The sequence below is a fragment of the Rhinatrema bivittatum genome, chromosome 5, assembly GCF_901001135.1.
Source record: "Rhinatrema bivittatum chromosome 5, aRhiBiv1.1, whole genome shotgun sequence".
Taxonomy (NCBI): Eukaryota; Metazoa; Chordata; class Amphibia; order Gymnophiona; family Rhinatrematidae; genus Rhinatrema; species Rhinatrema bivittatum.
In genome coordinates this window covers 127,828,792-127,845,188 of record NC_042619.1, presented here as the reverse complement: position 1 = coordinate 127,845,188, position 16,397 = coordinate 127,828,792, and the positions used below count along the sequence as shown (strand labels likewise).

The following is a 16,397-nucleotide window of genomic DNA, read 5'->3' as shown; positions in this document are numbered from 1 at the left end:
CAGCCAACACACCAGCCTCACTCAAACTACCCAATCAGGGCCATCCTATACAGAGCCTACTCGGCTCCTTCCTAATCCCGTGTGGCTCCCCATCCCCCTTCCCCTCCCCCTCACCCCCTAACTGCTCACCCTGCCCATGACCCTGCTCCTACTTCCCCCCCCCCCTCCCCTACCTACCGCAACTGCGGGCATGCTCCACGAGCACTCCTGGGCCCAGGTTACCTTGGCCGACCGGACACTGGGTCCGGTTGACCTCCCGTTCATGATCATCTCCGTTTTATTCTCCATTCCTTTCTGAATAATTCCTAACATTCTATTTGCTTTTTTGACTGTTGCCACACACTGAACTGACGATTTCAAAGTATGTCCACAGAGACTCCAAGGTACTTTTCCTGAGTGCTGATTCCTGATAGGGAACTCAGCATTGTGTATGTATAGCCAGGATTAGTTTTTCCTATGTGCACCACATAAGAACATAAGAACATGCCATACTGGGTCAGGCCAAGGGTCCATCAAGCCCAGCATCCTGTTTCCAACAGTGGCCAATCCAGGCCATAAGAACCTGGCAAGTACCCAAAAACTAAGTCTATTTCATGTTACCGTTGCTAGTAATAGCAGTGGCTATTTTCTAAGTCAACTTAATTAATAGCAGGTAATGAACTTCTCCTCCAAGAACTTATCCAATCCTTTTTTAAACACAGCTATACTAACTGCACTAACCACATCCTCTGGCAACAAATTCCAGAGTTTAATTGTGCATTGAGTGAAAAACTTTCTCCGATTAGTTTTAAATGTGCCCCATGCTAACTTCATGGAGTGCCCCCTAGTCTATTATCTAAAAGACTAAATAACCGATTCACATGCGGTTATTGTATTATATACCCATGTATATGCGCATATTATATCAAATAGTGTATATGTGTTCACATTAAATTTAATCTGCCATTTAGATGCTCAGTTTGCCAGTCTGCATTGTTTTAACTACTTTGAATATTTTTGTGTCATCTGCAGATTTGATCATTTCACTCCTTGCTCTCTTGCTTTCCAGATTGCAGCAGGAGGGGAGCCTGATTACTAGAAGCTGTGAAGTATTATTGAAGGAAATGCATTGTGAAAATTGGTCACTTTATTCTTGTTTTAGAGTAGGTTGGGTGGGAATAAAGAGGGTGTAGGGGGACCCAACCTCGACTTTTTCCCCAGGGCCTCAGAATCACGAGGTCTGTCTCTGATCAGATCGTAACCTCAGCTTGTACCTAGGCTGTAGCTTCACCAGGAGCTGGGCATGTTTCCTACCTCCTTGAGTTTCCTGCAGATGCTGTTTCCTTATTCCACAACTCGAACAGACAGCATTATCTTGGGCACTGAGTGGCATGACAGGTGGGAAGGCCGGGCCCCGCCTCTGTAGGCCCCGCCTCTGTAAGGTGGCCGGCAGAGAAGCCCAGGTTCCATTAACTGAACAAGGGGCAATGTAGAAGAAAGCGAATGGCATGGCAGGCAGGGTGCTGAGGGCCCGACAGCTGCCAGGGAGGCATCATCAGGGTACCCTTGCCAACTCACAGCTGGCGAACAGGACGTGCCAGGCCAGCCAAAGAGGCAAGGGTGCTGGCCAAACTCGCTGGCTTTGCTGGCAGGAAGCCCAAGCCCTGCCAGCTGAATCAAAGGAGGAGCTACTTTTCAGCAAAGTGGGGATGCGGAGACACGAAGGAGGGAGAGTTGAGGAAAGGTTAAAGAAGGGAGCAGAAGAGAGTGGGTAAGGTGTCCCAGATGAGGCTGAGAGGAAGAGGGAGGCAGAGACCATCGCAAATTGAACAATATTAGAAGGAAAGAATGGACTTGCACACCTTATCCACTCACACTCACTCTCCCTACCCCCTCACTTTTGCACACACACACAGAGCCCCACTCGCTCTGAGCGGTGAGTCCTGGCGCTCGGTTCTTGCCTTCACGATGATGAAATGAGTAGAGCTCTGTAACTGAGGGGCTGTTAGCCTGTGACTGCCACAGGAGCATGAAACCATTGTGGCTCTAGCACTGAAAATGCCCTTCCACTCCCAAAAGTAAGCAGGTGAACTCTACTTGCGCACTGAAGCTCGCATAATAAAGCCACTGAACCTCACGGAGTGCGGCCACTGTCGAGGAAATCGGTTTTACTTGCTGAACTCTCCTTAAACTAAGCAGGTGTATGAGGGAATTCAATAATTTTAGTGTTTTGATATTTTATTTCTTTTTTTTTTTTTTTTAGAATTACAGATTCTCCAAGTTGAGAGATGCCCATGCATTTAGAAACAGAATAATAATGGTACTAGTGTTTTGAGGAGGGGGTGGGGGGCGGGGAAGCTGGTTTATTTCGTTGCAGGGCAGTTATAGCCTGATTATTGGGAGTATGGGAGAGATGGCTTTTATACATAAATGACATCTTCTGAAAAAGGATATTAATCACCGACTGAACAAGCTGCTTAGTGATAGAAAAGCTAAGACCAGCACTTAAAGCACAATGTGGGAGTTTAAATCTAACCTGTCATTCATGCTCATTCATGCTTTCCTGAGTTTTCTAATACCCAGGTTTCACCTAAACTATAAAAGTATTTCGCTTGATTTTAGTCTGCATGAATATGTAGAAATCAGTGTCAGCAAACAAGATGTAGGTGATACCTTTTTTGTTGGACTAAGTTACAGCTAGGTAAAGATGTATTATGTTAGTCCAACAAAAAGGCATCATCTACATCTCTTTACTTCTACTGCATAGAATGTATATCCTTTATACTTCAATTGACATCTTTGAGATAGGTTGGCTAAAAGCGTAACGTTGCAAACAGGATAAAAGTCCCTGAATTTGATTCCATGCCAGGCCCTTTCTCTTCCTCAGGTAGAATAATTATTAGTGTGTTCTTTGTATTGTGAGGAAAGAAAGAGGCTAGATGGCAGAAGCAGAGATAAAAAAAAAACAGAGGGAAAAAGTGCGTATGTGTGGGGGAGAGAATCTGCTTATTAGCAGTTGATAAAGGTACATTTGGAATCCTTCATATTTGCTCTTTAATTCAACCTGGGCTACTTCAGCCTTTTCCACATCCTCACTGGGACTAAGTTGGAATGCGGGCTCTAACCTTTGTATCTTGGGATATTCCTATACATTCTTTCATACTGCTTTGTCTTACAAAGAATACATTCAATATAAGTATAATACAATACTTTAGAATAATGACTTATACTGTGGCTTGCCTTTACACTGCCTCTCTGCCATTTCATTGCTGGGGACTCTATCTTTTACAAGTGTACGTATCATAAAATCTCTGCAGAGCAGCCTTGCAGCTCATCCCTCCCTTCATCGTATTTAGTATGATGACACAATGCAATATACAGCTCTAAAACCTCTGGCCTCCCATCTGAGTCTTAGGTTGATCCCATATGGGTTCAGCCCATGAAGCAAGGTGCAGGTCGGGATTCTTACCTGTCACAAGGGGGAGGCATCTGAGTACAAGATGAGGTCTTGTATTTACTTGAAGCTTATTTGTAACTTGTTGGAATTCTTTTTCAGGGGGTGTAGGAGGATAATATGAGTGGGTTGGGGAAATGTCTGTAGGGGTGTTCAAAGTTTGTGGCAGCCAGTGAGGAAGTCATTTCCGCAGAAACAATCAGTTTTCAAGCAGACTTATGGCAGAGACTGATTATACATTGGCAGTCAGGGTAGAGAATAGTAGAAACATAATAACTGTAATAACAGCCTACTATAATGAAATAAGCTGCAGCTTGTTGAATGCATAGAATTTATTGTGGAAAAAAAGAACATAATGACTTTGATTTAAATAATTACTATAAAATGGTCTATTAGGACTACGACAGTAAAAGCAGTTCTCGTCTTGGGTCATCAGATTACAAAGTAATAGTCTTCTTATTGCAGATGGGTCTGGCCCTTTACACACATATGTCAGCATTTGAAATAGGGAGTTGCAATGGGAAATATTGACATTGAGAATCAATTGCATTTTTTTTAAGTTTTGAATTCAGAATAGCCCAGGATTGGCCAATGTTGGTAACAGGATGCTGGGCTTGATGGATCCTTGGTCTGACCCAGTCTGGCAATTTCTTATGTTCTTACCTGCATAGTTAGTTTAGCTATAAGTGTTTGCAGGAAATATAGAAATTGAGGTGTAATGCACAGCATTTGAGGGGATTAGGAGTCAAAGGGATAATACTTCAATGGTATGAATCATATCTGACTTGAGGGAACAACATGTTATGGTTGGTGATTTCCCATCATCGTGGTTTACAGTTCCTAAAGGGGTCCCACAAGGATCAGTATTGGCAGCTGCTCTGTACAATAGATATATGCTTCCACTATGTCAGGTATTAGACCAGGATTCTTTTATGTTTAGAATGTATGCCGATGACATACAGATGTGTGTTTTCCTGTTTCTGATTCATTGCAAGTAACCTTAAATTTGGTAGCAGTCAAAGATGGCGGCAGCATAGGAGTCGATATCGGGTGCTTATTTGATTTCCTCTGAAAAATTTCCTCTTCTACTAACTATGCCCCCAAAGAGAAAGGGGAAAGTCAGGGTATATCTCTCGACACCCCCACCATCTTCGGCGGTTTTACAAGAAATCACCCGATACCTTACCTCCTCTGCTACAGCACCTCCAGGAGTCGAGGAGCCCTTGGCGCGGCTCCAGCAGAGAGAGGAAGCCCAGCCGGAGGAGACGAGCCTGAGTCCCGAACTGAGGACTGCACCCTCACAAGGAACGGTCTCCGTGTTTCAGCCCGGACCATTGATTGAGGGAACCGCTTCCGGGCTCCAAGGTGAGGCAGCAACGCTGAGTACAGCGATTACAACGCGGGATATCGTACTTGCAGCTTCGGATGAAGCAACTATCAATGAGGGACCTTCTAACGGATTGGGACAAAGGAATCTTGGGGTAAGTCCTGTGGATATATTTCTGCCACTACCACAGCCTACTCCCCAAGTAGATATACCTCTGAAAATCCCAGAGAGACCTGAAAATGTGACGAATGCAGCACTATGGGACTTGATGGTGGGGATTGCAGCAATGGTGAATCGAGTGAGTGAGAAAGTTGAGACATTGGCTTTGCAAGGTTCACAAAACTCCTTAGAATATCACCCAAAAATATGATACAATACTAAAGAGGGTAGAGAAGCTGGAAGGAAAAGAAACTGAAAACCAAAATTTTAAAGCTGCAGTAGTGAAGGACAATTTATTCATGGCACGAAGAATTGAAACATTGGAAAATGCCTCCAGGCATTTGAATATAAGATTTCTGAATTTCCCCCCGAATTTTGGGGGAAAATCCATATGTTTCGTTGAAAAGATATTTGAAAGAAATTCTTGGCTTACAGGAAGAACAACTGCCAGCGATAAATAAGTGCTTCTTTTTACCAAAATTTAGGTCCGCAGCCAATAAAATAAACATCCAAGAAAATTTGACTGAATTTCTGGAAGATTCTGCTGCAGAGGTGGTGGATAGGGCCACATTATTGGTGTCAGTAATATCAACGATGGATCTTCAAATTATTATGAAAAACTATTTCAATACATTTCCTACTAACTTCTATGGTGAAAATGTAAAAGTTTTTCCGGATATCTCTCCCATTACTCAAGCTAGGCGAAGAGAGTTTTTAACTCTTCGTCAGCAAGTGATTACTTTGGGGTTTGGATTTAAATTAAAATTTCCATGCAAATGTATAATAAAAAAAGGAGCCGAGATTAACATCTTTTTTTACTCCTCAACAATTAAATGATTTCCTTAAATTGAAAATGCCCCTAACATCTACACCCAGTAATTAATGAAATATACTGTAGCATGCCGTGATGTTAATTATTCTTAATGATTTCCTATGTTCTCTCTGTTACTTTCGGATCCCTAATTCGGTTGTAGAATTTATATTGATTTATAAAAATTAGGATGGACAGAGAATGTGTAAAACCTGATTTACTTAATGCACTAGAAAATGATTGTTTCTTACTTCTGTTCATCTGATTTTTTCTAATATGCAAAATTGTTTTTTATTTTGTAATGTGAAATATATAAATAAAGAATTAAAAAAAAAATTTGTGCGGAAATCATCTAAATTGAACACTGACAAAACCAAGCTCATGTGTTTTTCTAAAGAACCGCATTTTCTGCAAGAACAAATTGTTAATTCTTTCATAATTTTGGGCAAAGGTTTTTTTCAAACCTGTAGTATGAAATTTGGGATTTCTATTTGATGCCCTACTGTTGTTTTGGCCACAAATTCAACAAGTATTATGGACATGCTTTTATAAATTATGTTTACTTCACCATTTACAATTTGTTTTAGATAAAGTTGATTTTCACACTACAATACAATCTTTTGTGATCAGTGTCATTGATAATTGTAACGTTCTGTTTGTTGGCCCTCCTTGCTTCTACAGTTCATCCGCTTCAACTATTGGAGAATTCTGCTGCCTGATTATTTAGTAATGGGGAAACATGGTCCCATCTGTGAGCTCCCAAAATCAATCTTCATTGGCTACCTATTAGGAAGCGTATTGCATTTACATTGATGATGTTAATATTTAAAGTTTTGAAGGCTGATGGGACACCCTTACCTTGAAGAACTTTTAAAATGATATATTCCAGCTCAGAATTTGCGATCCTAAGGCAAGCAGCTATTACAAGTTCCTTTGGTTATGCAGGCAAAGTTAATGGAAATCTGGAAATGGATTTTCTTTGTGGCTGGTCCACTTTTGCCTTCCCAGATGAACTAAAGAATATTAAAGATATTTTAATGTTCCATAAGCAATTGAAAACATTTTTATTTGTGTAAAATTAATTTATTAATTTTTGTGATACTGTGTTTTTATGATTTACAGTTTTTAAATTTTTTTTGTATTACAATTTGTGTATATTTTGTTGTAATCTGCTTGCATGTATTTTCAATATAGGTGGAATAAAAATAATTTTAATAAATAATAAATCTGATATCATTAGGATATAGCATAATAATTTAATACATTTAAGTCAATGCAGTCAAATATTCGACTAATGAGTTATGCCCACTTAGTCATTTCACAACTGTTTAGCTAAGCAGATCTAAACATAGTAAGATCCCATGGTATAAGACCTTGGACTGGTAAGCGATGACCCTCTGGCACTTGACCTCAGACTTCTTCTGGACCATCGTCTCCAAGGGCCCACCTAAGTCCCAGCGGCTCGGGTCCCCACGGGCTCCTCCCGGGGGGACCGTGGGCTTCCAGGGCAGAGGAAGTATAAAAGGAGGTTTCCTCTGCTCATTCCTTGACTTGGCAACGTCCCACGTAGTCAGATCTGCTTGCTTTGGGAGTTCTGTACTTTGGATCCTTGTTCCAGTCTCGTCTTGGTGTTCCTGGTTCCTGACTTCGGACTGGGTAGCGGTGATTCCTGGTGTGTGACTTCGGACTGGCAAGCAGCGATCCCATGGTATAAGACCTTGGACTGGTAAGCGATGACCCTCTGGCACTTGACCTCAGACTTCTTCTGGACCATTGTCTCCAAGGGTCCACCTAAGTCCCAGCAGCTCGGGTCCCTATGGGCTCCTCCAGGGGGACCGTGGGCTTCCAGGGTTGAAGCTCCAGTTAGCCCTTGCACCAAACTCTCGACTCCTTGACCTCTCAAAGGTCCACCTAAGTCCCAGCAATCCGGGTCACTAAGGGCTCCTCCTGGGGAGACCGCGTACTTCCAGTGGTGAAGACTCCATTCTTCTCCTTGATATCATGACTCTTCGTCTGCTTCCACAGTCGCCTCAGTCTCCAGTGCCGAGGGTCAGCTGGTCGCATCTTCTGTTCTGCCTTGCCACCCGACAGGAGAACCTACGGATCTTCCTCCTAAGGTATACCATCCTCCTGTTGGCCCAAGGGTTTACAAGCCTGAGCATAACAGATTGCCAAGTCCATGGACCCAGTGGAGGTATCTGCCCACCAGGTCATTCCAGGAATGGCCCAGCGCCTGATAGACCACCAAAAGACCCTGGATGCCCTTGTCTCTGCAGTGGAAGGCCTGAACCAATGCATTGAAGCATTAGGGCCCATGAACCTCATTCTGACATCCCCGCCTGTGGCTCCGGGGGGCCGCTCTACTCCTCAGGGCCCCGTGCAGGCCACCATGGGTGGTGTTGGACAAGCAATTCCCACGCAACACCCGGCGCCCTCTCGATACGCCGTAGACACGAAGTTGTGTCGGGGATTCCTTAGCCAGTGCCAGGTCTGTTTTTCCTTGTTGCCTGCTCAATATCCTAGTGACCTGGTCAAAACCAGTTACATTATGTCCCTGCTCGACGGGAAGCCTTTGATCTGGGCCTCTCACCTATGGGAAAGAAGAGACCCGGTGTTTGGAAACTTGAACCAGTTTCTGTCCACTTTCCAACAGATTTTTGATGAGCCTGTCCGCAAACCTACCGCCGTCTCAGAACTACTCCATTTGCGACAGAGTACTCGGACAGTAGCTGAATTCGCAACAGAGTTAAACTGGAGAGAAGATTGCCTCCATGGGATCTTCTTGGAGGGGCTAGCCTCATGCCTTCAGAATGAACTAGCAGCAACGGAACTCCCGGACGATCTCAATGGCATGATAGATTCGGCCAATTGAGTGGATCATCACATGCGGTTTTGCCTTCCGGAAGTAAAGGCAGCAAGGAAGCCCTTGCCTTCTCTCAAGGGTGCATCGCGAGCCCTTCGAACGCCCGCTGAGGAGCCCATGGAGTTGGGCCATGGGAGAGTTTCTCCACAGGAGCGCCAGCGGCAAATTAAGGAAGGACTTTGTTTTTACTGCGACCCAGCAGGCCATCAATTAGCCACATACCTGATGCGGTCGGGAAACTTCTGGGCTTAGGACCTGAAGGAGGTCTCGTCCTGGGCCGTACTTCACCTGCACCTCTACTAACGCTACCAGTGGCGTTAACATCTGATGGTGAGTTCCACACCTTAGCACTGGGTGACTCTGGACCGGCGGCAATTTCATTATAAAGAGCCTGGTGGAACACAAAGATCCCACAAGTTCATCTTCCAGTTCCTTTGGTCATCTCCTCGATCCAAGGGAAACCTCTTCCGGAATATGTGACACACACCACGGTTCCCGTCCAGTTGAGAGTTGAAATCCTTCATCGGGAGCAGATGCCATTCTATGTTTTGGAGTATTCCATACATCCGGTCGTCCTGGGCCTTCCCTGGCTTCAGGAACAGCTCCTCAATTCAACTGGAAGACTTTGCCATTATCTCGCTGGGGGCCGAATTGTCACGGCAATTGTCTCCAATCAGTGACTCCAGTTTCATGCTCCATTGCCTCCACCAGTCTTCAGGGCCTGCCGGCCCCCTATGCCTCGTACGTGGATGTTTTCTCAAAACAAAAGGCCGAGATACTCCACCTCATCGATCATTCGATTGCACCATCAACCTCCTCCCTGGCACTGAGCCTCCTCGGGGGTGCACCTATGCCCTCTCGCCTGCAGAGACGCAGACCATGATGGAGTACATCAAAGAGAACCTGGAGAGAGGCTTCATTCGGAAGTCAACGTCCCCAGCAGGGGCTGGGTTCTTCTTCGTCGGAAAGAAGGATGGAAGCCTTTGCCCTTGCATTGACTACCGGGGCCTGAATGCCATAACGGTCAAGGACCGTAACCCCTTGCCCCTCATCTCCGAGCTCTTCGATCGGCTCCAAGTTGGATCTCCGAGGGGCTTACAACCTGATCCACATCAAGGAAGGTGATGAATGGAAGACGGCCTTCAACACCCGAGACGGCCACTATGAGTATCTAGTGATGCCATTTAGGCTCTGTAATGCTCCAGCGGTGTTCCAGAACACCATGAACAAGATACTCCGTGATCTCTTGTACCAATGCATGGTCGTGTACCTGGACAACATTTTGATATTCTCGGACTCTCTGACCACCCACCGTCAGCACGTCATCCAAGTGTTGCAATGCCTCCGAGAACATAGACTACACGCGAAACTTGAAAAGTGCCCTTTTGAGCAGGAGTCCCTTCCCTTCCTGGGGTACATCATCTCCAGTGAGGGATTCCGTATGGACCCCCAGAAGCTGAAAGCCATTCGGGAATGGCTGCAGCCGTCTGGACTAAAGGCACTCCAATAATTCTTAGGTTTGGCCAATTATTATTGATCATTCATACCGCATTATGCATCCATTGTTGCCCCAATGACAGCCCTGACCCGGAAAGGTGTGGACCCCAAGAATTGGCCTCTGGGAGCGGAGGCCACCTTTCATCGCCTCAAGGAGGCGTTCCTGCAACAACCATGCCTTTGGCATCCAGATCCGCAGCGGCCGTTTGTCATCGAAGTAGACGCGTCTTCAGAAGGTGTGGGGACCGTTCTGAGCCAGACTTCCGAGAGTCATAAGCTACACCAGTGTGCCTTTCTCCCCCACCAGTTCTCTCCGGCAGAGCGGAACTACGCCATAGGCGACAAGGAGCTCTTAGCTATGAAGGTAGCCTTAGAAGTGTGGCGCCCTTGGCTAGAGGGGGCACAACACCAATTTATGGTCTACACAGACCATAAAGCCTAGAGTACCTGCATCGGGCACAACGACTCAATCCGCGACAGGCACGTTGGGCCCTATTCTTCACCAGATTCAATTTTATTCTCCGTTACAGACCCGCAGGAAGAATATCAAGGCCGACACCCTATCATGTGTGTTTGAGTCTATGGAGAATTCTGATGAACCGCAGTTCATCATCGAGCTGTCATGCATCCTATTGTCTGCCACCACGACCATCCCTCCTGGGAAAACTCTGGTCCCGCCGTACTTGCGGAAACAAGTCCTGGCGTGGGCTCATGATTCCCGCTGCTCCTGGCGTGGGCTCATGATTCCCGCTGCTCCGGTCATCCAGGACAGTCCCGGACCTTACAGACCCTGCTCTGATACTACTGGTGGCCAAAGGTCAACAAAGATGTCCAGGCTTATGTAGAGTCCTGCCAGTCATGTGCTTGCCACAAGAGGATTCCCGGTTCGACCCTAGGCTTGCTTCAGCTTTTACCAGTGCCCGTGGAACCATGGACCCATTTGGCGACCGACTTCGTGGTCATCTGCCATTATCCAGTGGCAACACGGTCATATGGGTGGTCGTCAACCGGTTTAGTAAAATGGCACACTTTGTGCCACTCCCAGGATTGCCGTCCACACCACAGCTAGCCCAGCTGTTCGTCCAGCACATCTTCAGGCTACATGGCCTACCTAGAAGTATCCTTTCGGATCGAGGGCCTCAATTTACTGCCAGGTTTTGGAGGGCCCTCTTCCAGAAGTTCGATGTTACCCTAGACTATACGTCTGCTTACCACCCACAGACCAATGGTCTGGCGGAGAGAACGAACCAAACCTTAAAGCAGTTCCTCCGTATTTTTCAATGAGAAACAGGATGACTGGGCTAGCCTGCTACCCTGGGCAGAATTTGCACTAAATTCTCTCCACGGCTACCGGATCCTCGCCATTTCAGATAGTGTATGGGAAGCAGCCACGCCCGCCGCTGCCAGTTCCCATTTCAGTTTCGTCCCCGGTAGCCCAACTCTCTGCAGATGAGTTACACCATCTGTGGATTTCCACACAGCGCGCGCTGATCAAAGCCAGTCAGGCGGCAAAAAGGTATGCCGATCAGCAAAGAAGACCATACCCGCCTCTCAGGCCGGGCCAAAAGGTATGGCTGAGCACACAGTTCATCCACCTGAAGCTGCCATTAGCGCAACTGGCCCCGCGATTTATTGGGCCATTTCCCATCATTCGACAGGTTGGTGCCATTTCATATCAGCTTCGTCTTCCGCCTTCCCTCAAGATACACAACACGTTCCATGCTTCTCTCTTGAAGCCTCTGGTGCTATCATGGCCTTCCAGCATGCCTCTGACTCCCCAACCTATTGCTTCTGAAGATGACCTCACCTATCAAGTCTGAGAGGTCTTGGACGTTCTCCTTGACGTCACGACTCTTCGTCTGCTTCCACAGTCACCTCAGTCTCCAATGCTGAGGGTCAGCTGGTCGCATCTTCTGTTCTGTCTCGCCATCTGATGGGAGAACCTACGGATTTTCCTCCTAAGGTATACCATCCTCCCGTCGGCCCAAGGGTTCACAAGCCTGAGCATAACAGAACTGACGCTCCGTGCAGGTTACCTCGAAGCCTTATGTTAAAAGGGTAGTAATGATTGCATTCAAAACTAAGCAACTGTCAAATCCATAAAATAATTACTGCTAGCAACATTTTTATGGGGTAAGCAGCCTTCTTAATTCAGACAATGCTGCTAGAACATGTGTTGCTTTTGGACATGGCTGTAGAAGCAGTTCTGTGTTCTTTTCCTAATATCTACATATCAGTACCCCAGATTTAAAAGTCAGGGCCCAGCATTGGCAGTCTCTGAATCCATTTCCCCTTTTTTTTTTTTTTAATTTAGATTTTTATATTCCGCTTTTTGGCACTTCAAAGTGTGCAGCAAAGCAGATTGCATTCAGGTACTATAGGTATTTCCCTATATATATGGGACTTACAATCCTATATATTTAGGACTTACAATCTAATTTTTGTACCTGAGGCAACAGAGGGTAAAGTAACTTGCCCAAGGTCACAAGGAGCAACAGTGGGATTTGAACCCTTTTAAACTTAACCTTTTTAAGCATACTATGGGGTAGATTTTAAAAGGAGCATGCACGCATCCATATGTGCGCAGTTCACGGCATGTGTACATGGACACACCGATTTTATAACATGCGTGCCGGTGTGCACATGTTATAAAATTGGGTGATCACATGCACATGCGCACGTGGATTTTAAAATCCGCGCGCTCGGGGGCGAATTTTTGCTAAGTATGCACGGTGTCGCAATCGAGCCTCCTCCAGTTCCCTCCCAGTCCACTAAAATTAAGGAGTGGACTGGGAGGGAACTTCCCTACCCTCCTGTCTAAACTCCCTCCCTCTTCCCCTCTCCTCCCCAACCCCTAAACCTTTCCCAGTAACTTACATTTTTTTTATTTTACTACTTACTGCTCCCCTGGAGAAGAAGGTTTACAACATCATGAAAGGATTTGAATAGGTAAATGCAAATTGGTTATTTACTCTCTCAGATCATAAAAGAACTAGGAGGCACTCCATGAAGTTAGCAAGTAGCTCATTTAAAACAAATTGGAGAAAATTCTTTTTCACTCAATACATAATTAAGCTCTGGAATTCATTGCCAGAGGATGTGGTTATGGCAGTTAGTGTAACTGGGTTAATAACAGTTTGTATAAGTTCCTAGAGGAAAAATCCATAAACTGCTATTAATCAATAAGGAATAGTAGCTTGGGATCTATTTAATGTTTGGGTACTTATGTCTTGGATTGGTCACTTTTGAAAACAGGATGCTAGGCTTGTTGGATCCTTGGTCTGAACCAGTATGGCATGTCCTATGTTCTTATGAAAAGTAAAGGAGATTAAGGTGGCAATGTGTATCCATACAGTATGAGAAACAGTTCACAATTCTCTCACAAGCTAAAAACATTTTAAACAGTAGTCAAGGCAAAATAAAATATTGGAATGATCAAATTCAAACAGAATATTCAGTGCTCCAATAAATGATAAAATAGGAACCAACATCATAATTAAGTAAAATTAAATATTTTTGTTGTGTTTGGTGGTCCACAGGTCCCTCCCGCCCCCGCAAACTGCCACGCTTACCTCCAGCCCTGACGTAGACGAAGAACTCTGGAACAGAGGCACGGCAGGACGCCGTCGACTTCCTGCACGACTGTCCCTAGGCAAATGTGCGGCTGACTTACCTGAACTTAAGGTAAGTTACCTCAGTGGAAAATCCTATGCAGCACTTTTGGATGAATTCACAAGCCTTGGCCAATAAAAGACCTGTTTCCCCTTGCACTTCTCACCTCGGCAATAGGTCTCCTACAGCCATTGTAATGTGAGTTGCCTCAATGTTTCTGGTCTTCATTCCTGTCTTCATTTCCTGGTCTTCGTTCTGGTCTTCAGTTCCAGTGTGTCTTGTTTCTCTGTTCTTGTGGCCTTCATCTCATCAGTCCCTATGATCAGTCCTCAGTTCTTCTCTGTGCCTTGCCTCCTGTGTTGCTCCTCGTCTTCCTACCCTGCCTGTCCATCCTGCCTTCCCTTGGATGGATACCCGGCATTGACCTCTATTTGCTTCCTGTATTTCTCTTGATCACCACCTGCCACTGACCATTGCCTGACTATTGGACCTTCCTTGAAACCTGCCAGCCTTGACTCAAGCTTGTCTTTAACTTGGCCTGCATGCCCCAGCTTCAGTTACGGATATTCAGTTCATCAGGAAAGGTCCCCAACTAGGACCTGCTGGCCCTGGCACATGAAAGCTCAACCCGAGGGGAACATGGGCTGGTATAGGTGAAGTTCCAGTTGGACCTCTGCCTCTTCTGACTCTGCCAGCCAACGGTGGGGATCTGCAGGGCTCCTCTGCAGGGTGCACCAACTCCACCTCGGTCCAGGGGTCCACACCTGCAACAATTTTAAAATAACTTTCCAAGATTTTATGTCATAATATATTTAACCCAACCGAAAGAAGTATCATTACTAATTAAATGTTTCAATATGTATAAATTAGTGATGTTAAGATTTATATCCGTTCTTGGAAAGATAGGTAAATGATAATTTCTAATATTTCCCTGTGGTTCTGATTTAATACCACAAGAGACAGCCTTTGTAAAATACATGTGTATGCACATTTGTATATTGATGGATGTTAATGTAATATTCATAATTTTTTTTTTGCTTAAATAGTGGTAATTAAAATATAATTTGAATCCTGTTACCAAACTATACATTTATAATAAGAGTAAATCATGAATAGACAGAATGATTGTCACTTAGCGAAATGTAAGCATTTTCTTTTTAGAAGTAACATCAAATTAACAGAAATTATAAATATATTGGATTCAGTGTTCTGAGAATTCCTTTTTTTTTCACAATTAATTATTCACTGGCATACTCTCACTCAGAAAGCACTGTAAGCCCATAAAACTTTTCCATAAGCACTTTCATTTAATTGTTTTTAACTGACTCCAGTTAATTCAAGGACAGATTAGAATATATAATTGAATATATTTTTGCTTCTCTGTCTCTTTGTTTGGAAAAACCTTGAAAGATGTTAGTATAAGTATATATAAGATGAACAATGAAAGTTTTGAAATAAATTATAAATTGATGGAAGTGTTGCGCTCGCTGGCCGTGGAGCTTCGCACTAGCCTCACTCACCCGGCACTACCCCAGACCAACCCTGACCTCTCTCGCGGCGGCAGGGATCTGCCGCTAATGCCACACTTCCTCTTCATGGCCCGGAGCCACCCCCCATGCTGCAGACATCCGGCCCTACTAGTACTTCCTTATGTGTGCCCACGCGCCTCTCTGCAGTATTTAAAAGGCCCACAGCGGGAAAAACCTCCTGCCTTCAGCCCCTTTCCTCAGCAACAGGTCGAGCTTATTGTGAGGAGCTAGTTGCCTGACTGAGACTCCGTGTTCCTGACTCTCATTCCTTGCCTTGCCTTTCTCTGAATTGCTGTTGTGACCGTCACTGCCTGACGTCTCCACCCCACCCTCCTTACCTCTTTGGCGACTCCCTCTTTGCCTGTTTGGAGGTTTGGCTGCCACGGCGTCATTCTGCCGTTCTCCTTCGGCATCCCCAGACCGGCAAGACGCTGCAGTCCACCATGTTCCCAGCAGCCTAAGGGCCCACGTGCGGCGCAGCCCCGACTGAAGTACCAGCAAGGGCGCGAACCTCAGGGGCGTCCCCCTGAGGTGACGTCATCCACACCGGATATTTAAGGTCTCTGTATTTGCTAACTAATGGAGTTTGCAAGGAGTTTCTTGGAGTTACTCTATGGAGTTTCTCTACTCTAGCTACTCTGCCTCCTTCGACTTACTAGGGGTGCCCGCTCCTCGGGGGCCTCGTTTCTCTGTTGCTTTTCAGATCAGACTGGAACTGGTACTCACTCCTCGAGGACCCGCTTTTCTGGTGAAATTCAGAAGGCCCGGGGCTTCTTAAACCAGTGCTGCATGCACTTTGCCTTACAGCCATCTTTATTTCCTATGGCTCTTTCCTTGACCACCTACATCCTTTCATACCTGGATGGTAGGGCCTTGTCTTGGGCATCTAACTTGTGGAAGCACAAGGATCCCATTTTTCAGGACATAGAAGGATTTATGGACTTGTTTAAATCCGTCTTCAATGACCCTGCTCATACTGCTGTAGCTGGTTCTGCTTTGGTGGAACTGAACCAAGGCAGCAGATCATTGACTGAATTTGCCATCGAGTTCAAAACTCTTGCGGCTGAATTTCGCTGGGACTCCAAATGTCTCAAGACACTTTTTTGCAGAGGCCTGGATACCCGTTTAAAGGATGAGCTGGCTGCTCACGAAACACCTGACTCGCT

The 16,397-nt window shown here is 45.4% G+C and overlaps 1 long non-coding RNA gene across 1 annotated transcript in view; it reads left to right on the top strand.

Annotated features, from left to right (window-relative positions):
• The window catches only part of LOC115091519, a 25,973-nt gene extending 10,979 nt beyond the window's left edge, over positions 1–14,994 (top strand). The window contains exons 2-3 of the long non-coding RNA XR_003856743.1: positions 13,630–13,774; positions 14,212–14,994. This is a non-coding gene — a long non-coding RNA (uncharacterized LOC115091519). The remainder of the gene's footprint in view (positions 1–13,629; positions 13,775–14,211) is intronic.
• Positions 14,995–16,397: the final 1,403 nt, after the last annotated feature.